Raw genomic sequence first — 16,492 nt, 5'->3', positions numbered from 1 at the left:
AATATTTATTAAGTGTTTATTGTGTGCTAGAAAATGTCCTAGGCCACATGGGAGATAGTCATGAACCAAGCAAAGGTCCTGTGTTACTTTCTGGTGGAAGAGGCTTCAGGAAAACAAATAAGAAAAACAGATAGCTGTCAGATGGTAGGAAGGGCTATGGAAAACACACAGCCAGGAAGCGGGGCTGGGAGCTGGATGGGGGGAGGGGTCTCAGGAGTCCTTTCTGAGTTGGTGATACTTGAGCAGAGACCTGATGTGACGTCAAGTGCCTTCTCTCCAGGAGGCTCCTCGGCTTGCTGAAAATCTCCCACCACAGCTGCCAGATTTTTCCTGCTGCCCTCACACCCCAGTTGCTGGGAGATACTGAGACCCACGGTGACCTGGTGGAGATGCCTTGCTCACCAAAGGACAGTGGCCAGGAAGGACCTGGCCAGGAGACTTGTGCTGCAGGGAAATTCTTCCTGTCCCTCATGTTTCTTGCCTTTTCCTCACCACGGTCAGGGATTTCCCACCAATGGTAACATTTGAGTGAATAGATCACAAATAAACCACACAGCCCTGTGGGAGGGAGCCTGGCCAGGGCCTGGTCGTCTGGGTCTGAGGGAGAAGTAGGGCCCTCCTGTCTGCAGAGAAACCAAGGACTTCTTTACCTTGAAGTAATTGAGGGAAAGTCTTAGTGAGTTTTGTGAGCTTATAAATCACAAGACAACAGAGTGTTGTTGTGGGTGTTCAGATCAAGGGGACAAGAAAGAAGAAAAGGGTCAAAATTACTCCTAGTGGGTGCATGTTGGTCTCAGGCAAAGCAGGAGAACCTGGGGAGCAGAGGCAGGACAGATGGATGCATTGTAGGACCCACAGTCGCTCCGGGCTGGGATCTGGGGCTCTAAAAGACTCTACAGCCCCAGCCAGAGTGTGCTTTTACGAGTGTGTTTGCTAAATGTGGTGTATGTGGCTTCTGGGTGGAGGGAGGAGGCCCACATGGCCTTTCCCAGCCTCTCCCACTACCTGACTGCCCCACCCTAACTGCCCACCCTGGTGGAGCCTGGCCCTAGCTGAACTCCCACTGAGTGTGCTTCTGGGGGTGGGCAATGGTGGATGGATGGCAAACAAGACTTCCTCCTGCCAAGACGAAGTGGGGCTGGCCAGGTTCAGGGGTCCGGCCACCCTCCAACTTGGAATCCTTCCCATGGGCTGTGCGGCTCGGGACTTTGTGAAGCAGACAAGTGCCACCATTCTGTTTGGAGACAAGTGCAGGAAACCCCAGTTGGGTCTGGGAGCTGGCAGTGTTCTTCATAACCTGCCTCTCACTAACTGGGAGACCTTGAGTGTACCATTGGACCTCTCTGAGCTTGTTTCCTCATTGGAAAATATGGATGATAATACGGTTTTATAGGAAGGTTAAAATGAGATAAAGATGTCAAATGTGTTCGGTCAGCCCAGCAACTTCAGGCTTTTCTGACCAATACATTTTACATATTGACCCATTACCTGCAAATATAATCAAAACAAAAATTTTCAAACTGTAGCTCAAGGCCCAATGGGTCATGACCCGCAATTTTTAAATAGGTCAGTGCGTTCAACATAATAAGTGTAGGTTTACATTTATCCTTATTATGTTGAATGCATTGATCTATTTTACTCTATTTCATTTTTTTTTTTTTTTAATTGCAGGCCATGACCCATTGGGCCTTAAACTACAGTTTGAAAAACACTACTATAAACTGTGGAATAGGATACAGAAGCTTGTATGGTTTCACAGCCTGGAGAGCTTGGTGGGAGGAGAGCAGGGTGGGAGCTGCTACCCTGGGCACCCCCGCCCCCCACCTCCAGCGCGGCCCACCACTGCGTCTCTGTGGTTGACTGGAGCTTTCCTTGGCAGCTGTCTGCCTGACTACCCCCAAACCTCCCTGTGACTGCACTTAGCCGCATGCTAAGGCCAGGCATGGCTTGCTAGACTCGAATGGGACCCAGGGACCACCTCATCCCTCACTACTTTACAGAAGAGGAAACTGTAACCTTCCCAGCCAGGGAAAGTGATTTAGTCAAGACCACCCGGCGAAAGGTGACAGAACCAGGACTGAAGCTCAGGAGTTGCTTGTTTTCACTTGGCTTGTTTTCACTTGCAGCTCAGTCTCCTGCCCGAACCCCACCTCTGGGGTCTGGGAACCACCCCTGACCCAAGTACAGTAGAAATAAAGCAGCAGGGTCAGCCTCGAGTGTGCACTAGCCACGTGGCCAAAGGCAAGCCCGTTAATGCTGCTGAGCTTCAGTCTCCTCCTCTGTAAAGTAAGTGTGCTGCTTCTGCTCTTCCCAGCCTGCTTTGCAGATTCAATAAGGTGATGTGCATCAAAGAGACTGTGAAAAAACACTTAAATGTGCTTTAAAATTGAAGGCTTCTTGAGGGTCGGGGAGAGGTTGACTGGGTGAAGTTCAGGGTGTTCTTTAAGAAGGTGAAATTGTTCTGTATGATATTTTAATGATAGATACACGACACTGCATTTTTTGAAACCCATAAAACTTTACAGCACAGAGTGAATCTTAATGTATATACATTAAAAAAAAATCATTTAAGAGGCCAGGAGATCCCAGGATGGAATGCAGACTATGACAAACCTATCTGTATTACAAATGTATGAAACAACTTCGCTCAAGTGGGGGGTGGGGGGAAGTTTCGATTTAGATAACTTTGGAAATGAGTAGTGTCTGTAAGACTAAAGGCAAAAGAAACTGCATAAGAACTGTATGCTGGTTGATGAAGCAGTTTCCCGTAGGGTATGAGATAACACTTCTGAAACCCCTATGCATGTATACTGGAATTGGACCACTAAGTAAATGGATGGTGGACAGTGGGAGCCAGATTTCTCACTGTGGGAGTAGGAGGTGGAAGGTTACAGACAAGCAAAGGGAGAAGGCTAGTATGATCCTTGTGCTCATGGATTAGAGTTGTAGACATCAGTATGAACTCAGGTTTACTCTAATATAGATTCAAATGTTTACATATAGAAATATTGATAGATTGGTGTATATTCGGTAAGTTGAATAGACACACAGGTTAGGCTACACATGTATATTTCCTTGTTCTATCAGCTGAGAGGGCCTAGAAACTGAGATACCCCAGTACCAATGGGCACATTTAGTGGCCAGATCTTGGTTTCCAATACCATTCTCCAATAAAAAGAACCAGGGCTCCTTGGAGAAATGGCTGGTTCTAGGACAGGAGGCAGGAAATACAAAAGATGAAGCTGGAGCCTCTTGCAGTGCCAGGAAGTAAAGAAGTGCAAAATAATAATAATAATAATAATAATAATAATAATAATAATAATAATAATAATAATAATAATAATAATAATAATAATAATAATAATAATAATAATAAAAAATGGGAGTAGGTCAAAGGGACACAGGAGCCAACTGAAAGAGCTCCAGTGACCAAAGCTGGAACAATCTGAGCAAGAAAATAAATATAATTGCGTTGGATTATTAGCCAAAGTATAAAATACATTTTCATCTTACATAAATGGATTAAATAATTAATAATTAAATAATTAGGTTATTAAATAAAACAAGTAAGTTCGGGGAGAAAAACAAAACTCCAGTGCAGAATTCCCAGTGATTTAGTTGACACTTTGCACTCAAGGAGGAGCTTAGCTCCCCACTCCTTAAATGTGGCTGCACATAGTGGCTTCCTTCCAAACAGTGCAGTGTGGAAAGAGGACAAAAGTGGAACTTGATAGTGGAGAAACCTGATGAACACCGCCTCAGCCAGGTGGCCAAGTCGGCATCGACAATGGTAAGTCACGTAGGTAGCATGTACCCTGGGTGTGATGTGACGAGACGGCACTTCGCCTCTGTGGTCTTCTCCCCCAAACCCATAACTCCAGTCTAACCATGAGAAAAAGCATCAGAGTCCGGACTGTGGAATAGTCTACAAAATCCCTGACCAGTGCTCCTCAAAACTGTCGAGATGATCAAAAACAAGGCAAGTCTGAGAACCTGTCACAGCCAAGAGGAACCTAAGGAGACATGCCAACTAAATGTAACATGGTCCCTGGAAAAGAAAAAGGATGTTGGGCAAAAAACTAAGGAAATTGGAAGAAAGTATGGACTTATGCTTTAATAATAATGCTCATAGTATCACACGGCTAACAGTAATATATCAGTATTTGTCTACTCATTGTGACAGGTGAAACAGGCTAACATAAGATGATAATAATAGGGGAAACTGGGATAGACAACATAGGAGCTCTCTGTATCATCTTTAGAATTTTTCTGTGAATCTAAAATTATAAACAAAAACTTTATTTAAAGACTTGAAAGCTTTATGCTGGTAATTAGTCACAGCTTATGGCTGAGACAGGTAGAACTGGGGGAATGCCTCTAGGAAGGTTTCAAGGAAGTACAGAGAGGATTTCGGGAACTGCTCGGGGTTGAGAAACACAACTTGGGAGGCAGGGCCAAGGAGGAAGGTCTGTACATGCCCCAGCCTGGGAGGAGGCACAGGAGGGAAAGGATGCCTTGAGACAGAGTGTTTGGAGTCCTTCTCTGACCTGGCAGGGGTTCTGGAGCGGGTAGGGAGTAATAGCTTGGCTCATTGTCCTCTTCCCGGACAACCTCGTTGTACCTCTGGGGCCAGCCCTGCTCCTCATCTGTGGGCAGTTCCCCAGAAGAGCTCAAGGTTCAGCTCTGGAATCAGAAAAGCTCTGCCACTTACCAGCTGGGCGACCTTGGGTAAGGTTAATGCCCTCTCTGAGGCTCACAGCACTCATCTAAAGTGGTGAGAAAACCTGCATGCGATTGAGGTAACTGAGATAATGCCTGTGAGGCCAAGACCTGGCACACACTGGAGACTTACTTCCCTCTGCTCAGCCCTGAGCAAAAGGTAGCAGTGAGCGGTAACTCCCTCATTCCTGAGATCCAGGACTTCTTCTGAATCCCAGGCCCCATGTAGCAGTTTAAAAACACAGTCCCAAATTCTGATACTCCTTCCATTAGACCCCTTTCCTTTGAACCTGGGTTACATCACTGCTTCAACCAACAGAATATGGCAAAAATGATGCCCTGCCAGTTTCTGGGCCTAAGCTTTAAAAAACTGTCAGTTTCCATTTCCTGTCTCTTGGGGGTCTCACTCTTGGAACCCAGCCACCATGCTGCGAGGAAGCCCGAGCAGCCCATGGAGAGTCCTGCACAAAAAAGAGCACAGTCCCAGATCTCGGTCTGGCCTGATCTCCCAGCCAGCAGCTGGTTCTCACTTGCTAACCATGTGAGTGGATCATCTTGCCCGTGGGCCCTCCTGTCCTCAGATGAGATGCCCCAGCAGAACCTAACCTTTCTTACCATGCCCTGCCCAGATTGTAGATTCATGAGCTAAACAGATGGTTGACGATGTTTTAAGCCACTAAGTTTGGGGATTGCACAGCCACAGCAACTTGAACATCCAGTAACGGGTGTGAGCTGCGATGTGGTGGTTTGGTGCTTAGACTCTGAAGCCAGATTGCTGGGTTCAAATCTGGGCTCTCCGACATACTGATTGTATGACTCTAGGCAAGTTACCTACTCTCTCTGTGCCTCAGTTACTTCATCTGTAAAATGGGGATATTATAGAATTGTTGGGAAGATTAAATAAACATCAAGTACATAGAGAAGCATGTACATGATTATTCTGCCAAGTCAAGTCAAGGTGCCAGCCCTTCCTGGATGCTGGGGTGCTAGCCAGCTGGGCTTACCTTGGAGTCATCTAAGACTATCCTTGCTTAGCCACTTTGATCCCCCAGTGGACTTCCCAGGTGCCGCCAGCCTGCCTCTCTGGACGATGAGTTATTGCTCTGCCTGTGCCTTGCTCACTCTCACTGTATTTGGCCCCCTGGTTTCTTTTTACACCTCTCTGATTCTGACCACCTGTCTTCCTTCCTTTGGGCTGGGTTATTTAGGGAATAAGAAAGAGTTGTTAGGTGGATGTAGAGTCTACTTTGTGTGTGGAGGAGGGGGTGGTGCACTGGTGAGAGGGAAGTTTAGTTCCTAAACTTCACTGGGAAACAGAAGCTTATCATTCACACCCCTTATGGGAAGACATTGACTTGTTGCTGAAATAAGACTCCAGAGAGAACAGGACACATTCTGAGTGAGTCTTGCTGTGGGGAAGCCAGAGAGTTTTCACAGTCCTTCTTAGAAACTGCCTGATGACCTGCAGCAGACTCAGAGGAAGCTAGGACCTTGTCTTAATTAGATTTAGCCAGAAAAAAAAAAAAATGAACACACTCTAAGAGACTTTTCCCTGTCTTGGTGCAGGTTCTGAGATCTCAGATGTGCTTCTGGTCCAGCCTGCACCACAGGACTCGGGTTTCACCAGCTCTGGCAGCTCCCTTTTGCTGAAGGAATGCAGCGACCTGGGGCACAGGGGCATTTCTTTGAAATTCCTTTGGAAGGGGGAACCACTTCCTGCCCCAGCCTGGGGAGCTTGGAGAGGGGAACTGGCGGGTGTCAGGAGAGCAGCCTGAGTTTTGGAGCTTTGCAGGACCTACACCCCTACTTAAAGATGGTCACGTAACCTCCAGGAGCTCTCTCCCGAGCCTTGGCCTTCAGTTCTTCCCCTTCCCCTTCGGTTGAAGTGCCTTCAGTTCCACCTTGCGCTGGGAAGAATAGCTCACTTCATAGTGCTAGGAAAGCCATGATGATGAGGACCTGCAAGAAGAAAATTTGGAAACCAGCTGCCTTCCTCCCTGCCCTCAGGGGAGACGGAGAGCTGGGAGGATTGTGAGCCTGCACCGAACTGGATGGAGAGGATCTGGGCACAGGGAAGGCAGTCGCGCCCCCGCAGGGAGGACAGGTCTGCCACGTTGGCTCTATGCAGGAGCTCCATGGCCTCCAGCAGGACTGGGGCCTGACTGCCGGGAGAAACAGGAGGCCAGCTGGGAGGGGGAGCTGTGTGAGCATTTTGCCACAGCCCCACCTGGGCCTGGGCCATCTGACTCCCAGGAGGAGTTGCCGAGAGCCCTGTTTCTAGAGAAATTTGGGGACTGTTGAGTGGGGTCAGTGTGCGAAGCAGAGAGAGCCCTGGGTCTGAGTCAGCACTCTGCCACTGACCGTGGTGACCACACTGGGCAAGTCCCTTAAACTATTGGAGTCCCACTTATAAAATAAGGACAGTATTGCATACGTGGGCACACTACCACCACCGCCGCCGCCAAGAAGAACAAGTTTCCAGGGCAAAGAATTTTTTTCACTTGGGAAATTCTTTGATATGTCAGCATGTCCTATGAATCACCAAGAGGAGACAGAATAGAAGGCATTTCCCAAACCCGATTGATCTCAGAGCCGTTTCTGGAAAGGAAAGCCTCTCTTGGAGTGAATGATCTATTCAGTAGTTCTCTGCCCTGGCTGGCTGCACAGTAGAATAACCCCAGAGCCTACAAATAAATGAGTAAGAGCGTGACCTTACCCCAGAGTTATGGAATCCCGGTGGGACCCGGCGGTTGTATTGCTTTAAGGCCCAGGTGATTCGGGCAGGCAGGATTGAGGGACTGAGGTCCATGGAACTGGACCTGATGGAGGACCCCTCCACAGACACCTCCCACAGTCCGCACAGCAGGCTGTTGTTGAGGAGAGGGCACGAGATGCGCGCTCCCTCAGACGCACATCTAGATGCCTCCAGCTCCTGGCAGGGCTCAGTGGGTGTCACCGTGTTGAATGGAGGTTCAGGCTTGTGCCTCCCGGACCCTCATGTCCCTCAGCCTCTGCTGCCTTTAGGGTACCTCCATGGACACATGTGCACCCCCGCCCTGACTTGAGCAGCCCCACCTTCCTGGCACGGCTGGGGTCCCCCTCACAGGTCTGGCGCACAGTTGGCTCGAGGCCCAGAATCTGTCTGCAGCTTCATTGAGATGCTGCCCCAGCTCTGCCCTAGTTCAGATTCCAGAGCCCTAGGCATCCACTCCAGCCTTTTCCTGCTCCCTCTCTCACCCTGGAAACAGGTCTCGGTTTCTGGGGGCCCAGGGAGGGAGGTGATTTGTCCCCTGGTGCTGACTGGTTGAGGGGGGAGGAGATCCTGCAGAGCTATGCAGCGCTGGGGAGGCCGGCTGGCCCACCCTCAGGAAGGGGCCCTTTCTGAAGTTCACTGCTTAGAGGGAGTGTCTTGTAGTGTGTCTTCCCCTACGAGAGTGCCTTTTTCTAATATGCACAGACGTGTCGGATGTGCAGATGGTGGCCTGGTCTGGGTACTGTCTTCTGGCGGCCTGAAGGGTTCAGGCCTAGAGCCCCGGCCCAGCCCCACCCCATGATGAAGACAGGAAGCACCTTCTCCTGAGACTCCAGGCCAGCCCAGCACCCCTACAAGCCTGGGAGGAGGGCACAGAGTGCGTGGCTGTGGGGAACCTGCCTAGCCCCAGGCATTTCCTGAGCCCAGAGTCTCTGTCACATCCACTTGGTTGGTGACGTGACTGTGGGAACAACCAGGTGAGGAGCGACAATCACAGTTTGTTTCCTTGCCTTTCAGACTCCATGACACTTGGGGATTTTCTCTCCCTAAACTCCGGCATGTGCACGGTCCACAGCCAGCATGAAATTCCAGGGGCGGCCCAGGTCTTTGCCTCCCAGTTAGACGCCCCTGTTCCAGAAATAAGGGCACGCGGTTTGGCCCTGGCTCCGCTGTTCCTTCATCCCCTGTTCCCTGGGCCCCCTTGTGCTCATCTGGAGACGAGGCACTTGTGCTTTCCAGACGGGGCTGCAGAGGATTGGCTGAGGTGAATCTGGGGGCGGGTGCCTGGCTGCTCGCGTGTGGGCTTCCCGCCTGGAGTGGGGAGAGTACAGTGGCTACTCACCCAGATTCTTTTACCAGCTGCTGTGAGACTTGGCCACTAAGGCTCACTGTGCCCCCCTCCTTTGAAGAACTGTCCTGGCAGGCACCTCCCAGGTACCCACCCCTCCACCCTCAGCCTGCAGCCAATGACTGACCCAGGACAACATAGGCTGGGCCAGCGCCGTGTTCTAAGTCTTCTCTGGAGCAACACGGGATCAGGCTTCAGCTAGAGGCCACATCCTTGCCTTGGTTCTCCCCTGCCCCACCCTGCTTCCCTCACTGCCCTGCTCCCAAAAGTACCCCTGCAATTCACCATTTTCACAGGGATGCCCCATTTAGTTCAGGCTCTGCTTCGAGGAACCTAATGTGGCCTCCGAGAACTCCGAGAGCTCCTGGCTCCAGACGCGTGTGGCTCTGTGACCAGGAGGAAGCTGATCAGGGCACAAACCATCCTGGCAGCAGGGGCTCAGGGCAGACAGAGGTTCGGGGGAGCTTAGGAGCCTGAGCTGGACAGAGAAGGAAGGCCAGAGTAGGGGCTGCTCAGCCTGTATCCTCCTTCCCTTGGCCTCTACCCTGAGCCTGGCCTCTGAGAGCCACATATTATTAGCCTGTCTCCTGCGGACACCCAGTCCCTGCCCTGGTGGGAGTAGGTTGGCAGAAGCCAGACCCTTGGCAGGAAAGATCCTGGGAGAGACTGAGTACTGGGTCTTCTCCCAGCATGGAGAAAGGGCTTGACTGGGATGAAATGGCTGGAATAGCTGACTTGACCCACACAGTTGGCAGCTGAATTGTGACTTTGGGGAAGCAGGCTTCCTGCCCCCTTCCTTCCCCTTTCCCGCTAGGAGGAAGGGGTCTCGTAACTTCCCTCCGTCCTGCTGATTCTGCTGCTCTGGGTGGATGGGCAGGTGGAGCAGCTTCGAACACAAAGGCAGGAGTACAAGGCGGGCATTTCGGGCACTCCCGCTGGCCAAGTTGGGGACTTCTTGGGGTTCTTCACATTGTATCAGGTAGACCTGGCTCTGATCTCAAAGAAGAGAGGAGGAAAGACCTTTAACCCTTGGGCCATTCTGACTTCCTCCCCCATGCCCCTTCACACAGCGCTGCCTGCTTGAACATCAGGACACCCTCGGGGCATTTGGGGAAGGGCAATCTGGAAGAGGTTCAGAGGGAGACCAGTGCCCAGCTGAAGGGCTGAGGAGGAGGACGTGCTGGGTGTTTTGCTCACTTGCTGACGTTCCCATGTTGGACTGGCCTGCATCAGCACTCCTGGGCCAGCGCAGCTGGTCGCTGATGTGTGGCGGCCACCACTTCCTGTGCTCTGCCTGTGGGAGGCCGCCGGCACCAGCAGACACTCTGGCCGCAGCAGGTGGAAGGAAGGTGGTGGCCCTGAGGCCCCAGTGCCCAGCTCTGAGGGCTGTGGTGATTGTGCTGCCAGTGTGTTTACCCCAAACCTTCCTTCCTTTCACTGCCAGGAACCAGGAAAGCCTGAGGCTCCATGGCACATTTAAACAGGGAGTGACTGTGGGGTTTGTGACAGTCTTACAACCACAGGCACGTGTGATCTGTTTCGGGAGAATTGATGTATCCTTTCTGAGGACAGGTTAGCAATATGGGTCTCAAACCCAAAAGATGTACATACCTTCTGACTCAGCAATCCATTTCTGGGGATTGATCCTAAGGAAATAGTTGTTAAGTTCATACAAGGTGTGTTCCTAAGGATGCTTATCAGCCTTGGTTAGAACTGATACTGGGCAATGGGAGATTGGTACATTCACACAATGGAGAACTTGACAGCCATTTACACAATGATGGAATTATCAACAAAGCTGCCATGAACATTCTGGTACATGTCTTTTGGCAGGTATAAGCACGCGTTTCTCTTGGGCAGGTACCCAAGATGGAATTTCTGGGTCAAAGGATAGCTGTGTGTGCAGCCTAAGTTGGTGCAGCTAAACAGTGATTGTTCCAACCAACCCTGCCCCCACCACTTTGTGGAGCTCCACACGGCCCGCCAACTTCACCAGCACTTAGTATTGGTCAGCGTGTTGCATTTCTGGCTTTTCTAGGAAATGTGTAAAGGTATTGCCTTGTGGTTTTAGTCTGCATTTCTAAATATATGTCTACAGAAAAATAGATAAACATACTGTTGTATAGTTATAAGTTGGAAATGTACACAGCATTTAAATAGAATGAACTACTGATTCATGTAACTACATGGATGGACCTCAAAAAACATGATGCCAAATACAGAAGGGTATATATACTGGATGAATCCATTTAGATGCAAATCTAATACAAGCAAAATCAATCTAGAATAATTGAGGTCAGTATGGTAGCCCATAGAGTAAGGGAGGTATTGACTAGGAAGGAGATGAGGGAACCTTTTGGAGTATTGAAAATGTTCCCTACCTTGATCTGGGTCATGGTTAAGTAAGTGTGTATGTAAAATCTCATCAAACTGAATAACTTTGCATTTTGCTGTATCTAACATACACTTATACTGAAAAATTTTTTTTAATTTACCCAAAAAGAAAGAAAATAATGCAGCTCTCTGTTGAATAATCTGGAATTGTGTTCAAAATATAGTAAATATAAAAAACAGTTTGCAAAATTCTTTGGATCGTTAGCACTTCCCTCATAAACTCTTCCTTGGTGAAAGTGTAGCGAAACTTATTTTAAGCTAACATAAAATGTGGGGGTTATACTGAATAATAGTTTTTGAAAAGGATTCAAAGTGCATAGGAAGCATTGTATAGATGTAAAAAATAACTCAGTTGTACATTGATGAAGAAACCAAATGTTATAGATCTCAGCACCACATTTTGAAGGGCTGAAAACATATCCCATGTCCAGCAGACCATGAAAAAGCAGGAATATCTGTAAATGTGGTTGGGTCCTGAGAGAGAGGACAGGGCCCCTCAAGTACTTCACTGAGGCTGAGATGCTTGTAGGGCCAAGGATGCTGCCAGGAGGGCCTCTGGAACCCAGCCCAGAGCTTGAACCACAGTTCAGGACCCCAGGGACACTGGTCCAGGACGGGGGTCTAGAGTGGTCCTACCATCTCTGACTTGCTCACAGGGGGACTGGTCCAGGAGAGGAAGTCCGGAGGAAATCTCAGCTTTGGATGGGACAGACAAGTCCCTGGAAGTCCAAGAGAGCTGTGCACTAGTAGGGGTAAGGAACCACTGATGAGGATGGCCAGCCTTACTATGCCAGGTGCACACCTAAGTCCCTTCCATGTGTTATCTCACTGAATCATCATCATGGGCCTCAGAGTCTGGTTCTCAGACAGGGGCATGCCTGCTGAAGGCACCGATGGGGCTGCTCACCCAGGCCAGGCTTGTGAGGGTGGGGGAAGGGAACGCTGTCCTAGGAAGTGGCTTCTTAGCCCAGTGGAGGGAGGGCCTGACCTCCCTTCCATCCCCACCTGTCTTTTCCTTTCTCTAGGAAGACTTCAAGGGGTCACCTATGGCGTGTGCCGTGATTCCCAGACTAGACAGAGGGTCCCGCTTTCTAAGCTTCCATTCCTCACTGTCCCCTCATCTCACCTTGCCCCAATCCCCTTTTACAAAATTTCCAGGCTGAAAATACATTGGAGTGGCCCTTTGTACAGAGACAAGGAAGTGGAAAAATCAAAGGACTGCTCCACAGTTGCCTGGCTGGTCCTGGCTGAACCTGGAGACCCAGACCTCCTGGGTCCCAATGCAACGTTTCCCCACCATGTGCTTCATGGGGCTGCTTGTGAAGCTAACTAGGCTGAGCTCCAGGCTTTGGGCTCTGCGGTCCAGAGAAGCTAAAGACAGTTCTTAAAGTCTCGGGTTTGAGCTAGGCTGGAACCAATAGAAACCTAGGCTTTTCCCACTGGTAAAGGCAGAGTTTTTCCTGTTCTGCCTTTGGTGGCTGTATTTTCCTCCTTCATTGTCCAAAACTATCCCAGCCTCTCCCAGTGTTGGCTTTGCCCAAACTCCCGGTGGAAGTGGCCGTGTCATTGTGTGGTTTGTAATCGGGTGGGGCATCTGTGTGGGTGTGTGATGATCCAGTGTGATAGCACATCTGTCTGTGTCAGCATCTGTCTGTCTGGGTGTGATGGGACTCAAATGCTGGGGCCCACACTCCCTCCACCTTCCCCGCCCTCCCCCATCACTCTCCAAGCAGCTGTATCCCACCACCAGGGAAAAAATGTCCCTGGCAGCCGCAATGCCCGCCCCAGGCTGGACCGGCAGCACAGGTGGGGGCGCTGTGTCCAGCTGGCTCTGTGACAGGGCCGCCCGGGAGGAGCTGCCTCTCCAATGTCCCCCATTAGTGCCGCCTGCGGCAGCTGTTGCCCTCAGGGACGGGACTGCCCAAAGAGGAAGTGTCTGGAGGCCAGGCAACCGGTCCACGGGAGCCCTCCTGTGTCCAGCCTAGGGCGCAGTCCAGGGGAGTAGGACTGACCAGGAACCCTTGGAGGGCAGGACTCTGTCACCTACGCATCCCAGGGTGGCCCATCAGTCAATATGTCCTCAGCACTTACAACATGCCAGGAGCCGGGGCCAGGCCAGGGGCTTTCAGGGCGGGCGAGCAGAAGTTGCCACAGCAGGTCTGAGCTGTCTGGGAGCTGCTGTGGGAGGGAGGAGTTTGCTTCTTGGAGAGGAGAACTCTAGTTATTAGAAGCCCAAAGCTCACTGCACTGAGGAGGTAGAACCCAGACACCGTTCATTCACCCTCCTGACAACAGCAAGTGACCTGATCAGGGTTGTGGGAAAAGCCCAGAAACACAGTTTTGGTGATTTTGAGTGAGGCACATGTGTGTTTTGGGGAAGGCAGGGTGACATCTGTGATGGGTGTAAAAGGATGGGCGGGAAGCAGGGGGAGGTGGAAGGGCAGAGGCACAGCAGTGGCAAAGGCGTGGCCGTCAGAAGGGGCATTTCCAGCTTAGCTGCATTGGGGTGGGTACCAAACATGGTGGGGCAGGGAAGGCTTCGGGGAGGAGGGAAGAGCACTGTAGGGGGTTGACATCCATGAACCCCGGAAGGCCTTGCATTCCCCTGCCTTGATCCTGAAGGCCAGAGGCCCGGGGTGGAGGGCCAGGGATGCTGCATCCAAGACAGCAAGGAAACAGGGGCTCAGTGTGTCTCGGGATGCCTAGCCTGGCCCCTCCTCCCTCAGCGCCTGCACCAGCCACACCTGTGGAGCCCCGAGCTGAGTACCTTGAATGGTGCTGTGTGACCTCACACAGGTCACTCCCTGTCTTTGAGCCTCAGTTTCCTCACCCATAAACTGAGGGGGTTGGGCTCTGTGGGATCTCAAACAGTTCCCAGTTCACCTGCCAGCCCTGACTAGCTGATAAGGTTAGGTAGAGGATTGTGACACCAAGTCCAGCCTGGGAGGGGCAGATGCTGTGATCCAGTAGTGATATCTGCCTCCTGAGGTGGGTGTGGCACACACACCTTCTACCTTCAGTTTTCCTAACACTCTACTTCTAACAATGGGCAGAAGGGTGAGGGCAAGGACCAACCTTCCATGAAGAGAGGTTCTCCCAGTCCTAGTGACGAATCTTCTGTGTGTTCCTCTAGGGCCAAATGTCTAGATGGAAGGCAGGTGTCTTCAAGCATCCACCACTTGGCCTTGTATACACAAAGGCACAGCCACAGGTTCATGAGGAAGAAGAGGGAGGGTAAACACCCGCACATCTGAGTTCTTGGTCCATTTGTCTTTCTGGCATTTTGAAAAATGCATGCATGCCCAGCTGCATTTATTTATAGCTAATAAGAAAGAAAGTTTTGTTGTTGTTGCTTTGTTCGTTTTTGTTTTTTTTTCCTGAAACAAAAAAATCCATAAAAATTGTCAAGAAAAGAAAAAGACAGGCCAAAGGGAGTTGATGAGTTACATGATTGGGTTTAAATGGAAACGAAAATCTTGAGAACTTTAATCGGAAAATAGAATATGTCTGTGATATGTGTGTGTATTTGTGTGAATGTACCTCGATGTGTGTGTTTGTGAATGTGGTGTACGTGTATAACACATGTTGATGCACAAGGCGGGTTTGTGTAGTGTAAGTGTGGCATGAACGTGTGTGAAATGTGGTAATCACGTCTCGAGAGCACAGAAGTAGTTTGTGTTCTAGGTCAGTGGTGTGTGGAGTATGTGCAGCATGCCTGTTGTATATAGTGGACATCACAATAGCCAGGTGTGGTGCGTACGTGTGCAGGATGTGTGTGCATCACGTACGGGTGCAGGATCCTTGACATGTGCATTCTGGGTAGGCACGTGATGTCCTTGCTCCGGGATGCACTGGCCTTGAGCAGGCCCTGGTGATGATGTCAAGTGTCATCAGAGCTTGAGAAGGAAAAGCCCCGAGTCTTTTTAAGGGCTTGCTCTTCCAAGAAGCAATCAGGAATTTCTGGGGTCTGCTTTCCACACCCTGTTAAGTCCAGACAAGCAGAAAAAGACTGGGTCCAGTGGAAACCTAGCTGCCAGCTCGTGTAGGCAGATTAAGAAGCTTGCAGCTGGCCGCTTCCAAGAAAAATTGCTCACCAAACTTTTCAGACCTTTTCTCCACTTGGGCAAAGTGGAAAAGGTTCCCAGTGGCTTTTTACTTGGAAGTTGGGCAATTTCCATGGTGAATTTGGGGCATACCTTAAAAAAAAAAAAGTAACTCCGTGGTAGGGAGGAAGATTGCCAGACAGAGCTTCCAGCACAAAGGTTCACAGTAAGAGCTGTTCCCTCAGCACATGGGAGGCCACAAAATGTGGCAAATCAATCTCTCTTAGCTGCCTTCAGGCAAGATGTCCAGATGATTTCAGTCTCCCCAGACACGGGGGGGAAGAGGGCGTGAAGGCCACTCTGCTGTGTGCCCCTGCAGAGCGCAGGGCACCTTTTTGAGCTTCTGATTTGTCAAGAGGGTTGTCAGTCAGAACCCTTTCTGCTGCGCAGGACTGTGGTGTGAGCCCAGAAGCCACGGTCCTGAATATTTTTTGCCGAGTTGAAGGGACAGTCCCGAGGGGCAGGGTTGTTCCTGGCACAGGGCCTGCTACCTAGTAGGTGTCCAGTAAATAGCCACTGAATGAATGAATGGCCCAGGAGGGACCGTCCAAGAGCAACAGCCTGGTTTCCACCCACCGCCAAGCAGAGCTTCCAGGGCAAGGCTGGGGCGGACGTGTCTGCCTGTCCAGCTGTCGGGTCTCCCCCTCCCCTTTTCCGGTCCTTCTCTCCATAAGCTCGGCTGGTTCCCACGCCCTCGCTCAGGGACTTCTGCTGTCATTGTTCCGCTGTTATCAGGACCCAGGCCTCTGCCAGCCTAGACCCTTCATTGGACCAGGAAAAGGAAACGGAGAAAGCAGAAGAGGAGCTTCAAAGACTGATGAAAAAAAGAGTCAAATTTCAAATGCAGCTGCTTTGTACAGCCTCAGGTGAGGAAACCAAGGGTTTGGAGAGGGACAGGGACATTCTACCTTAGGTGGAAAGGGAGAAGAACAACAATGACCATCGTGATTATGGTAACAGTAGTATCTACCTTGTAAGTGGGATATATGGTGGGATAATATTGTTTTATATATTAACTAGACTTTCCCCCCAATATTTTCTTGTACTCCTTAGCTCCACCCACTTCCTGGAGCTAGCTGGCTCTGAGGCACATAAAGAGGATGTGAGTGTTCCATGGCCCCCGGACTAGTGAAGGGGACCTCAGGAGGCCGCTGAGGGCTGGACGCAGCAGACCCA

The 16,492-nt window shown here is 50.5% G+C and overlaps 2 long non-coding RNA genes across 8 annotated transcripts in view; one reads left to right on the top strand and one right to left on the bottom strand.

The window, feature by feature from the left end:
• LOC105079004 (uncharacterized) overlaps positions 1-16,492 on the top strand; it is a 90,406-nt gene that overhangs the window by 62,561 nt on the left and 11,353 nt on the right. For all 3 annotated transcript variants that reach the window (XR_012511917.1, XR_006719231.2, XR_836221.3), the window contains exon 2: positions 16,052-16,182. This is a non-coding gene — a long non-coding RNA (uncharacterized LOC105079004). The remainder of the gene's footprint in view (positions 1-16,051; positions 16,183-16,492) is intronic.
• LOC123612063 (uncharacterized) overlaps positions 2,457-16,492 on the bottom strand; it is a 200,867-nt gene continuing 186,831 nt past the window's right edge. For all 5 annotated transcript variants that reach the window (XR_012511919.1, XR_012511921.1, XR_012511920.1 and 2 more), the window contains 2 exons: positions 14,289-14,590; positions 2,457-6,678 (listed from right to left, as the gene is read on the bottom strand). This is a non-coding gene — a long non-coding RNA (uncharacterized LOC123612063). The remainder of the gene's footprint in view (positions 6,679-14,288; positions 14,591-16,492) is intronic.

Source organism: Camelus bactrianus, chromosome 15 (genome assembly GCF_048773025.1).
Source record: "Camelus bactrianus isolate YW-2024 breed Bactrian camel chromosome 15, ASM4877302v1, whole genome shotgun sequence".
In the NCBI taxonomy this organism is placed as follows: Eukaryota; Metazoa; Chordata; class Mammalia; order Artiodactyla; family Camelidae; genus Camelus; species Camelus bactrianus.
Note: the sequence above shows the minus strand (reverse complement) of the source record. Positions and strands in the feature narration are given on the sequence as shown.